This window comes from Gorilla gorilla, chromosome 7 (assembly GCF_029281585.2).
Source record: "Gorilla gorilla gorilla isolate KB3781 chromosome 7, NHGRI_mGorGor1-v2.1_pri, whole genome shotgun sequence".
NCBI lineage: Eukaryota > Metazoa > Chordata > Mammalia > Primates > Hominidae > Gorilla > Gorilla gorilla.
The window spans coordinates 12,516,944-12,528,476 of record NC_073231.2 but is presented as its reverse complement, the minus strand read 5'-3'; the positions used below and the strand labels follow the sequence as shown (position 1 = coordinate 12,528,476).

The following is an 11,533-nucleotide window of genomic DNA, read 5'->3' as shown; positions in this document are numbered from 1 at the left end:
CTCCAGGGGAGGGGGTGGTGGATTTTTACAGTCTGCCTTTCATGGGATACTTATTTATTCTGGCAGATGGCTTAATGCCTAAGTATTCCACCTGCGGCCAAGGGTCCCTCTCACAGCAAATTTGTTTATACTAGCAGACATTCTTGTGGCTCTCAGCTGACCTATATCCAGTTTATCCCCACGAAAATAAACAGTTTGCAGAAGAGCCCTGGCCAGGAAGAGAGTCTGGGTCAGTCAGATGAGACACAGAAGAAGATTCAAAATAGATGGTAAAGCCAGGTACAGTGAAGCACGCTTGTAGTCCCAGCTACTTGGGAGGCTGAAGTGAGAGAGCATTGCTTGAGCCCAGGAATTTTGGGGCCAGCCTAGGCAACATAGCAGGAGACCACATCACTTAAAAAAAACAAAAACAAAAACGCCAAAAAAGGATAATGAAGCAACATAAAACTTACTACAGGATTTTATAACATAAAATAGTAATTCACTACAGGATTTTTTTTTTAATAAGAAAGTACACAGATGAGCCTTGGAGAAGGTTCAGAAGCTCAACTAAAGTTTGGCCATAGAAACCAGAGTGCAGCATACCCCTGACATTTTCTCGCAGTAATTTTCTATTCACTGACCACCAAATGTAGGAAGTCAAGGCTTGAAGGAGATATATCAGGGATTCAATGTAACTAACCTGCACAATGTGCACATGTACCCTAAAACTTAAAGTATAATTAAAAAAATAAAAAAAATAAAGTTGAAAGAATCCTTTAAAATGAAATAAACTAGGCAGCTGTGGTTAAAAAAAAAAAAAGGATTCAAGGTAACTGGATGAAAGATCAAAGGTGGCACAAGGAGGAAGGAGGAGAAGTAAATGGAAAGAATAGGTCTTAGAGGAGCAAGTTTGGGGAGATCTAAAGCTTTATAAAGAAGCCAACGAAGTTGCACAATATTCTTTGGAAAAATCATGCCAAAAAGAAAGGAAATGGTGGCTCAGGCCTGTCATCCCAGCACTTTTGGAGGCTGAGGTGGGTGGATCACTTTAGCCCAGGAGTTTGAGACCAGTCTGGGCAACATAATAAAACCCCATCTCTAAAATCTTTTTAAAAAAGTATTAGCTGGGTGTGGTGGCACACACCTGTGGTCCCAGCTACTCAGAAGGCTGAGGTGGGAGGATTGCTTGAACCCAGGAGGTCAAGGCTTCAGTGAGCCAAGATTGTGCCACTGCACTCTATCCTGGGTGACAGAGTGAGACCCTGTGTCAAAAGGAAAGAAAGAAAAAGAGAGAGGAAGGAAGGAAGGTATGTAGGTAGGTAGGTAGGTAGGTGGGTAGAGTATCTAGTCAGCAGGGGTTTGAGAAGAGGAGTTTCAGCTGACTGAGAAGTTCCCATAGTAGAAGCAGGATCCAGTAAGGAGCACAGAGAGATCTTAAAAAAAAAATTACTGGGATTTTGACTGGAATTGTATTGTATCTATAGATTAATTAGGGATATTAAGTCTTCCAATCCATGGAAATGGTATGTCTCTCCATTTATGTTGCCTGTTTAGTTTCTCTCAACAATGTTTAGGTCTTACACATATTTTGTTAGATTTACCTCTAATTATTTCATATTTTTGGGTGCTATTTTTTTAAAAATTCGATTTCTTAAACTGACATTGTGAATACATAGAAATATAAGATTTTTCTGTATTGACTTTGCAACCTGAGACAGCATCACCCTCACTAGTTGTAAGAGCTTTTTTGGGGATTCCCTAGGGTTTTCCTACATACGTGGTCATGTAGTTGGCAACAAAGAGAGTTTTGCTTTTTACTTTTTAATCTTTCTGCCTTTTTTTCTTTTTCTTGCCTCATTACATAGGTTGGGATTTCCAGTTCCTTGCTGAAGAGAAGTTACGAGACTGGGCATCCTTGCTTTGTTCCTAAACAGGAGATGAAAACATTCAGTCTTTTGCCATTAGGTATGATGTTAGCTCTGGATTTTTTACACATTTATTTATTTATTTATTTGGTTAAAGATGTCTTCTACTCTTAGTTTGCTATGAGTTTTTTTAAACATCAATGGGAATGTTTTCAGAATCTTTTCAATTTTTTTTTCTACATCTGTGGAGATCATTTTTTATTCTGTTATGGGGAACTACATTGATTTTCAAATGTTAGCCAACCTTCAATACCTGAGATAAACTCCACTTTCTGTATATTGCTAGAGTTAACTTACTATTATTTTTATTCATGAGAAATATTGATCTGTACTTTTCTTTGTCTAGTTTTGGTATTGGGGTAATGAAGACCTCATAAAATAAGTTGAAAATGCTTCCTTCTTCCTCTATTTTCTAAGAGTTTGAATAGAATTGGTATTCTTTTCATTCACCAGTGAGACCAGTTGGACCTAGAGTTTTCTTTGTGGGGAGGCTTTTAATTAGAAACTTAATTTCTATAGTAGCTATAGGAATACTTGGATTTTCTATTTTTACTTTAGTTAAATTTGATGATTTGCATTTGCTATGGTTTGAATGTGTTCCCTCCAGAATTCAGGCGTTGCTAATGTGATAGTATGTTTTTTTATTATACTTTAAGTTTTAGGGTACATGTGCACAATGTTCAGGTTTGTTACATATGTATACATGTGCCATGTTGGTGTGCTGCACCCATTAACTCGTCATTCAGCATTAGGTATATCTCCTAATGCTATCCCTCCCCCCTCCCCCCACCCCACAACAGTCCCTGGTGTGTGATATTCCCCTTCCTGTGTCCATGTGTTCTCATTGTTCAATTCCCACCTATGAGTGAGAACATGTGGTGTTTGGTTTTTGGTCCTTGGGATAGTTTGCTGAGAATGATGGTTTCCAGCTTCATCCATGTCCCTACAAAGGAAATGAACTCATCCTTTTTTATGGCTGCATCGTATTCCATGGTGTATATGTGCCACATTTTCTTAATCTAGTCTATCATTGTTGGACATTTGGGTTGGTTCCAAGTCTTTGCTATTGTGAATAGTGCCACAATAAACATACGTGTGCATGTGTCTTTATAGCAGCATGATTTATAATCCTTTGGGTATATACCCAGTAATGGGATGGCTGGGTCAAATGGTATTTCTAGTTCTAGATCCCTGAGGAATTGCCACACTGACTTCTACAATGGTTGAACTAGTTTACAGTCCCACCAACAGTGTAAAAGTGTTCCTGTTTCTCCACATCCTCTCCAGCACCTGTTGTTTACTGATTTTTTAATGATCACCATTCTAACTGGTGTGAGATGGTATCTCATTGTGGTTTTGGTTTGCATTTCTCTGATGGCCAGTGATGATGAGCATTTTTTCATGTGTTTTTTGGCTGCATAAATGTCTTCTTTTGAGAAGTGTCTGTTCATATCCTTCACCCACTTTTTGATGGGTTTTTTTTTTATTATAAATTTGTTTGAGTTCATTGTAGATTCTCAATATTAGCCCTTTGTCAGATGAGTAGGTTGCAAAAATTTTCTCCCATTCTGTAGGTTGCCTGTTCACTCTGATGGTGGTTTCTTTTGCTGTGCAGAAGCTCTTTAGTTTAATTAGATCCCATATGTCAATTTTGGCTTTTGTTGCCATTGCTTTTGTTGTTTTAGACATGAAGTCCTTGCCCATGCCTATGTCCTGAATGGTATTGCCTAGGTTTTCTTCTAGAGTTTTTATGGTTTTAGGTCTAACATGTAAGTCTTTAATCCATCTTGAATTAATTTTTGTATAAGATGTAAGGAAGGGATCCAGTTTCAGCTTTCTACATATGGCTAGCCAGTTTTCCCAGCACCATTTATTAAATAGGGAATCCTTTCCCCATTGCTTGTTTTTGTCAGGTTTGTCAAAGATCAGATGATTGTAGATATGCGGCATTATTTCTGAGGGCTCTGTTCTGTTCCATTGATCTATATCTCTGTTTTGGTACCTGTACCATGCTGTTTTGGTTACTGTAGCCTTGTAGTATAGTTTGAAGTCAGGTAGCATGATGCCTCCAGCTTTGTTCTTTTGGCTTAGGATTGACTTGGCAATTCAGGCTCTTTTTTGGTTCCATATGAACTTTAATTTTTTCCAATTCTGTGAAGAAAGTCACTGGTAGCTTGATGGGGATGGCATTGAATCTGTAAATTACCTTGGGCGGTATGGCCATTTTCATGATATTGATTCTTCCTACCCATGACCATGGAATGTTCTTCCATTTGTTTATATCCTCTTTTATTTCCTTGAGCAGTGGTTTGTAGTTCTCCTTGAAGAGGTCCTTCACATCCCTTGTAAGTTGGATTCCTAGGTATTTTATACTCTTTTAAGCAATTGTGAATGGGAGTTCACTCATGATTTGGCTCTCTGTTTGTCTGTTGTTGGTGTATAAGAATGCTTGTGATTTTTGCACATGAATTTTGTATCCTGAGACTTTGCTGCAGTTGCCTATCAGCTTAAGGAGATTTTGGGCTGAGACAATGGGGTTTTCTAGATATACAATCATGTCATCTGCAAACAGGGACAATTTGACTTCCTCTTTTCCTAATTGAATGCCCTTTATTTGCTCCTCCTGCCTGATTGCCCTGGTCAGAACTTCCAACACTATGTTGAATAGGAGTGGTGAGAGAGGGCATCCCTGTCTTGTGCCAGTTTTCAAAGAGAATGCTTCCAGTGTTTGTCCATTCAGTATGATATTGGCTGTGGGATTGTCATAGATAGCTCTTAATATTTTGAGATACGTCTCATCAGTACCTAATTTATTGAGAGTTTTTAGCATGAACCATTGTTGAATTTTATCAAAGGCCTTTTCTGCATCTTTTGGGATAATCATGTGGTTTTTTTCTTTGGTTCTGTTTATATGCTGGATTACGTTTATTGATTTTCATATGTTGAACCAGCCTTGCATCCCAGGGATGAAGCCCACTTGATCATGGTGGATAAGATTTTTGATGTGTTGCTGGATTCGGTTTGCAAGTATTTTATTGAGGATTTTTGCATCAATGTTCATCAAGGATATTGGTCTAAAAATCTCCTTTTTGGTTGTGTCTCTGCCAGGCTTTGGTAGCAGGATGATGCTGGCCTCATAAAATGAGTTAGGGAGGATTCCCTCTTTTTCTATTGATTGGAATAGTTTCAGAAGGAATGGTACCAGCTCCTCCTTGTACCTTTGGTAGAATTTGGCTGTGAATCCATCTAGTCGTGGACTTTTTTGATTGGTAAGCTATTAATTATTGCCTCAATTTCAGAGCCTGTTATTGGTCTATTCAGAGATTCAACTTCTTCCTGGTTTAGTCTTGGGACAGTGTATGTGTCAAGGAATTTATCCATTTCTTCTAAATTTTCTACTTTATTTGCATAGAGGTGTTTATAGTATTCTCTGATGGTAGTTTGTATTTCTGTGGGATGGGCGGTGATATCCCCTTTGTCTTTTTTTATTGTGTCTATTTGATTCTTCTCTCTTTTCTTTATTAGTCTTGCTAGTGGTCTATCAATTTTGTTCATCTTTTCAAAAAACCAGCTCCTGGATTCATTGATTTTTTTTTTGAAGGGTTTTTTGTGTCTCTATGTCCTTCAGTTCTGCTCTGATCTTAGTTATTTCTTGCCTTCTGCTAGCTTTTGAATGTGTTTGCTCTTGCTTCTCTAGTTCTTTTAATTGTGATGTTACAGTGTCAATTTTAGATCTTTCCTGCTTTCTCTTGTGGGCATTTAGTGCTATAAATGTCCCCCTACACACTGCTTTGAATGTGTCCCAGAGATTCTGGTATATTGTGTCTTTGTTCTCGTTGGTTTCAAAGAACATCTTTATTTCTGCCTTCATTTCGTTATGTACCCAGTAGTCATTCAGGAGCAGGTTGTTCTGTTTCCAAGTAGTTGAGCAGTTTTGAGTGAGTTTCTTAATCCTGAGTTCTATCTAGTTTGATTGCACTGTGGTCTGAGAGACAGTTTGTTATAATTTGTTTTCTTTTACATTTGCTGAGGAGTGCTTTACTTCAAACTATGTGGTCAATTTTGGAATAGGTGTGGTGTGGTGCTGAAAAGAATGTATATTCTGTTGATTTGGGGTGGAGAGTTCTGTAGATGTCTATTAGGTCCGTTTGGTGCAGAGCTGAGTTCAGTTCCTGGATATCCTTGTTAACTTTCTGTCATGTTGATCTGTCTAATGTTGACAGTGGGGCGTTAAAGTCTCCCATTATTATTGTGTGGGAGTCTAAGTCTCTTTGTATGTCACTAAGGACTTGCTTTATAAATCTGGGTGCTCCTGTATTGGTGCATATATATTTAGGATAGTTAGTTTTTCTTGTTGAATTGATCCCTTTACCATTATGTAATGGCCTTCTTTGTCTCTTTTGATCTTTGTTAGTTTAAAGTCTGTTTTATCCAAGACTAGGATTGCAACCCCTGCCTTTTTTTTGTTTTCCATTTGCTTGGTAGATCTTCCTCCATCCCTTTATTTTGAGCCTATGTGTGTCTCTGCACGTGAGATGGGTTTCCTGAATACAGCATACTGATGGGTCTTGGCTCTTTATCCAATTTGCCAGTCTGTGTCTTTTAATTGGAGCATATAGCCCATTTACATTTAAGGTTAGTATTGTTATGTGTGAATTTCATCCTGTCATTATGATGTTAGCTGCTTATTTTGCTCGTTAGTTGATGCAGTTTCTTCCTAGCCTTGGTGGTCTTTACAATTTGGCATGTTTTTGCAGTGTCTCGTACTGGTTGTTCCTTTCCATGTTTAGTGCTTCCTTCAGGAGCTCTTTTAGGGCAGGCCTGGTGGTGACAAAATCTCTCAGCATTTGCTTGTCTGTGAAGTATTTTATTTGTCCTTCACTTATGAAGCTTAGTTTGGCTGGATATAAAATTCTGGGTTGAAAATTCTTTTCTTTAAGAATGTTGAATATTGGCCCCCACTCTCTTCTGGCTTGTAGAGTTCCTGCCGAGAGATCAGCTGTTAGTCTGATGGGCTTCCCTTTGTGGGTAACCCGACCTTTCTCTCTGGCTGCCCTTAACATTTTTTTCCTTCATTTCAACCTTGGTGCATCTGACAATTATGTGTCTTGGAGTTCCTCTTCTCGAGGAGTATCTTTGTGGTGTTCTCTGTATTTCCTGAATTTTAATTTTGGCCTTCCTTGCTAGATTGGGGAAGTTCTCCTAGATAATATCCTGCAGAGTGTTTTCCAATTTGGTTCCATTCTCCCCGTCACTTTCAGGTACACCAATCAGACGTAGATTTGGTCTTTTCATGTAGTCCCATATTTCTTAGAGGCTTTGTTCATTTCTTTTTATTCTTTTTTCTCTAAACTTCTCTTCTGGCTTCATTTCATTCATTTCATCTCCCATCGCTGATACCCTTTCTTTCAGTTGATCGCATTGGTTACTGAGGCTTGTGCATTCGTCACGTAGTTCTCATGCCGTGGTTTTCAGCTCCATCAGGTCCTTTAAGGACTTCTCTGCATTGGTTATTCTAGTTATCCATTCGTTAACTTTTTTGCCATTGGTTCGAACTTCCTCCTTTAGCTCGTAGTAGTTTGATCTTCTGAAGCCTTCCTCTCTCAACTTGTCAAAGTCATTCTCCGTCCAGCTTTGTTCCATTGCTGATGAGGAGCTTCATTCCTTTGGAGGAGGAGAGGTGCTCTGATTTTTAGAATTTCCACTTTTTCTGCTCTGTTTTTTCCCCATGTTTGTGGTTTTATCTATCTTTGGACTTTGATGATGGCGACGTACAGATGGGTTTTTGGTGTGGATGTCCTTTCTGTTTGTTAGTTTTCCTTCTAACAGTGACGACCCTCAGCTGCAGGTCTGTTGGAGTTTACTGGAGGTCCACTCCAGACCCTGTTTGCCTGGGTATCAGCAGCGGTGGCTGCAGAACAGCGAATATTGATGAACCGCAAATGCTGCTGCCTGATCGCTCCTCTGGAAGTTTTGTGTCAGAGGAGTACCCAGCTCTGTGAGGTGTCAGTCCGCCCCTACTGGGGGGTGCCTCCCAGTTAGGCTACTTGGGGGTCAGGGACCCATTTGAGGAGGCAGTCTGCCCATTCTCAGATCTCAAGCTGCGTGCTGGGAGAACCACTACTCTCTTCAAAGCTGTCAGACAGGGACATTTAAGTCTGCAGAGGTTATTGCTGCCTTTTGTTTGTCTGTGCCCTGCCCCCAGAGGTGGAGCCTACAGAGGCAGGCAGGCCTCCTTGGGCTGTAGTGGGCTCCACCAAGTTTGAGCTTCCTGGCTGCTTTGTTTACCTACTCAAGCCTGGGCAATGGTGGGTGCCCCTCCCCCAGCCTTGCTCCCGCCTTGTACTTTGATCTCAGACTGCGGTGCTAGCAATGAGCGAGGCTCCACGGTTGTAGGACCCTCCGAGCCAGGTGCGGAATATAATCTCCTGGTGTGCTGCTTGATAAGCCCATTGGAAAAGCACAGTATTAGGGTGGGAGTGACCCGATTTTCCAGGTGCTGTCTGTCACCCCTTTCTTTGACTAGGAAAGGGAATTGCCTGACCCCTTGTGCTTCCTGGGTGAGGCAATGCCTTGCCCTGCTTCAGCTCACACATGGTGCACTGTACCCACTGTCCTGCACCCACTGTCCGGCATTCCCCAGTGAGATGAACCCGGTACCTCAGTTGGAAATGCCGAAATCACCCGTCTTCTGTGTCACTCACGCTGGAGCTGTAGACTGGAGCTGTTCCTATTCGGCCATCTTGGCTCCACCCCCTGCTAATGTGATAGTATTAAGAGGTGAGGCCTTTAAGAGGTGATTAGGCCTTGAGGGCCTCTCTCTTATAAATGGGATAAAGGCTCTTAAAAAGTAGCTTCATGCAGCATTTGGCTCTTTTTGCCCTTCTGCCTTCTACTGTGTGAGGCACAGCATTCCTGCCCTCCAGAGGACACAGTGGCTAAGGCTCCATCTTGGAAGTGGAGAGGAACCTTTGCCAGTTAGCTGGTGCCTTGATCTTGGACTTCCCAGCCTTCAGAACCATGAGAAATTAATTTCTGTTCTTTTAACAGTTACCTAGTCTCAGATATTTTGTTATAGCAGCACAAATGGACCAAGACATGTGTCTCTCAAGGAGTTTTTCCATTTCATCCAAGTTGTTAAATATAGGTGTCAAGTTTTTTCTCATGCTTCCTTAGTATGCCTTTTACAGGACTCTGTGTGATATCAGTTTGCACTTCTGCTATTGGTAATGTGTGTCTATTCTCCCTGTGTCTCTTTTCTTGATCACTGTAGCTAGAGGCTTAGCATTTTTACTGATCTTTTCAATTAACTATTTCCTTTTCAATTAACTGTTTTATTTCCTTGATTTTTATATTAATATTTATTGTTTTTGGCTAGGCACAGTGGCTCATGCCTGTGATCCCAGCACTTTAAGAGGCTGAGATGGGAGGTTGGCTTGAAGCCAGGAGTTCAAGACCAGCCTGGGCAATAATGTAAGACACCCATCACTACAAAAAATTTTAAAAAATGAGCCTGGTGGGATGGCATGTGCCTATAATAGCAGCTACTTCAAAGGCTAAGGCAGGAGGATTGCTTGAGCCCAAGAATTCAAGGCTATGGTGAGCTATGATGACATCACTGCACTCCAGCCTGAGCAACAGAGTGAGACTCTGTCTCAAAAAAAATTATTGTTTTCTTAGTTCTGCTTACTTCAGTTTTAATTTGCTCTTTTTTTCTAAGTTCTTAACATAAATTCTTAAGGTAGAATATTTATTTTAGAGCGTTCTTCCTTTTAAATATAAATATTTAAGTCAAATTTCCCTCTACTCATTGTATTACCTGCAATATAAATTTTAACATATCATGTAGCCATTTTTCAATTGGTTTAAAATATTTTCTAACTTCCTTTTTTTAATTGGATCTCTGTTGAACCATTTGCTATTTGGTGGTATACTGTTTTGTTTCCAGTTATTTGTAGATTTTTCAAATAGAGAAGCGTAGAGAAAGGAAGACCTTCACAGGGCTCCCTCGGTTTACTTCTTATGCCTCTGGCCCCTCTCAAGGACTCAGTAAGACCAGAACTTTTCTTTTCATCTGGCAGCTCATGTTTCAAAGCCTGATTTATTCTCCCCTAAGACCCAGGTGTGATGTCTTCCTACCGAGGACACTTTGAGGCTGGCCACACCTTGAAGGGCCAAGTCTTGCTTTGCTTGTGACTTGCTTTTCCTATGGACAATCGGAAAAAGTGCCAGCAGAGGGGGCCAGTGGTGCAGATAATGGGACATCACCATCCAGCTTTAGAACGTCCACTTCCGGCTGAGCTCAATTGTAACCATGCAACAGTGCTATTCAACCCCAAGGACCAAAAGAGCCACTTTTTGTATATATCTGAGGTGGATAAGACTTCTGAAATAATTCTGAGACTACTCATCATCCTCACGTTTATTGAGGGGTCTGCCTATTCTGCACGCTGGGATTGGTATCGAGACTCTAAAGAGGAAATTTACAGTCCAATTGTGGAGTCAGGATATACATGGGAAAAGACAACCATCTGTTTAAAGGGGCAGAGACAAAATTAAAATAGAGATAGGTAGAGGGAGAGAGATAGAGAGAAGATTGGTCAATGGATGCCTGAAACCCCCTGCCCAGGGACTCTCACTGAATTGCCCTGGGGTGGGACTCTGGCATAGATAAATGTTTAAAGCTCCCAAGACGATATGTTTACACTTAGCAATTTAAAGTTTGGTAACTAATTTCAAATTGGCATTTGGACTGGTCCAGAAAGAGCATCACACATCCAGCTCCTGAGGATGTGGACGTTGCTTAGATGGCTTTTGTTGTATATTCTTTGGTTCCAATCATTTGTCTATTCAGGTTTTGAAAAAAATACTGACATAAGTTGCATTATTTCTTGAACCTGAGTTAATATTAAGCTAAGAAATCCTTTTTAAAAAGTATTTCGTGTCAAAGGGATACAAACTCTGTTAGGAATCTGTCACAGGGACCTTCCTTACAGGAGTAATTTATGTCTTGGCATGTTGCCAGGGATAATTAAGGTGCAGAAATACTGGTTGTTTGCATGGAAGGTAGCTATCTGGAGACAGGGGAGCAAACCAGAAAGGCATCTTCTCCTAAAGGTGAAAATAAAAAGCAAGCAAGACCATAAGAAGATGAACTGAGACACATGTAATTGGGGAAAATTTGTTACTGAGAAATGTATATTATAAGGAACAGACGGCCTTTTGTGATTGTAATCTGTTTGCTTCTGATTCATTGGAAGAAAGGCAGCAACAGAGATGGGCACCAGGAAGACTGAAGAGGCAAACCGGAACATTTGGTAATGGTCCCAGACAGTTGTCCCTCTTGAAGAGACAGGCAAGCTTTTAGCTGCAAGCTGATAAAGACCAAAGCCAGAGCTTTGAAAGGGGGTGAAGCCAAGAGGGTGAAATCTGAAGTCTGGGGGGTTTTAATATATGAAAACAAATGATAGAAAGATGTAAGGATTTCTTGCTTTTCAATTGTAATGGGGGAAATGGCTACATTATTTAGGAACCGCAGCTTTTCAAAATTAGAAGGAAAGCCCCAAAGTAACAGATTAAGAAATTTAATAGGCTAATAATGGCTATTTATTTTCTTTATAAAGAAC

At 40.3% G+C, this 11,533-nt stretch overlaps 1 long non-coding RNA gene across 1 annotated transcript in view; it reads left to right on the top strand.

Annotated features, from left to right (window-relative positions):
• Positions 1–211: 211 nt before the first annotated feature.
• LOC134759059 (uncharacterized) overlaps positions 212–11,533 on the top strand; it is a 34,417-nt gene continuing 23,095 nt past the window's right edge. The window contains exons 1-2 of the long non-coding RNA XR_010134917.1: positions 212–279; positions 1,848–1,947. This is a non-coding gene — a long non-coding RNA (uncharacterized lncRNA). The remainder of the gene's footprint in view (positions 280–1,847; positions 1,948–11,533) is intronic.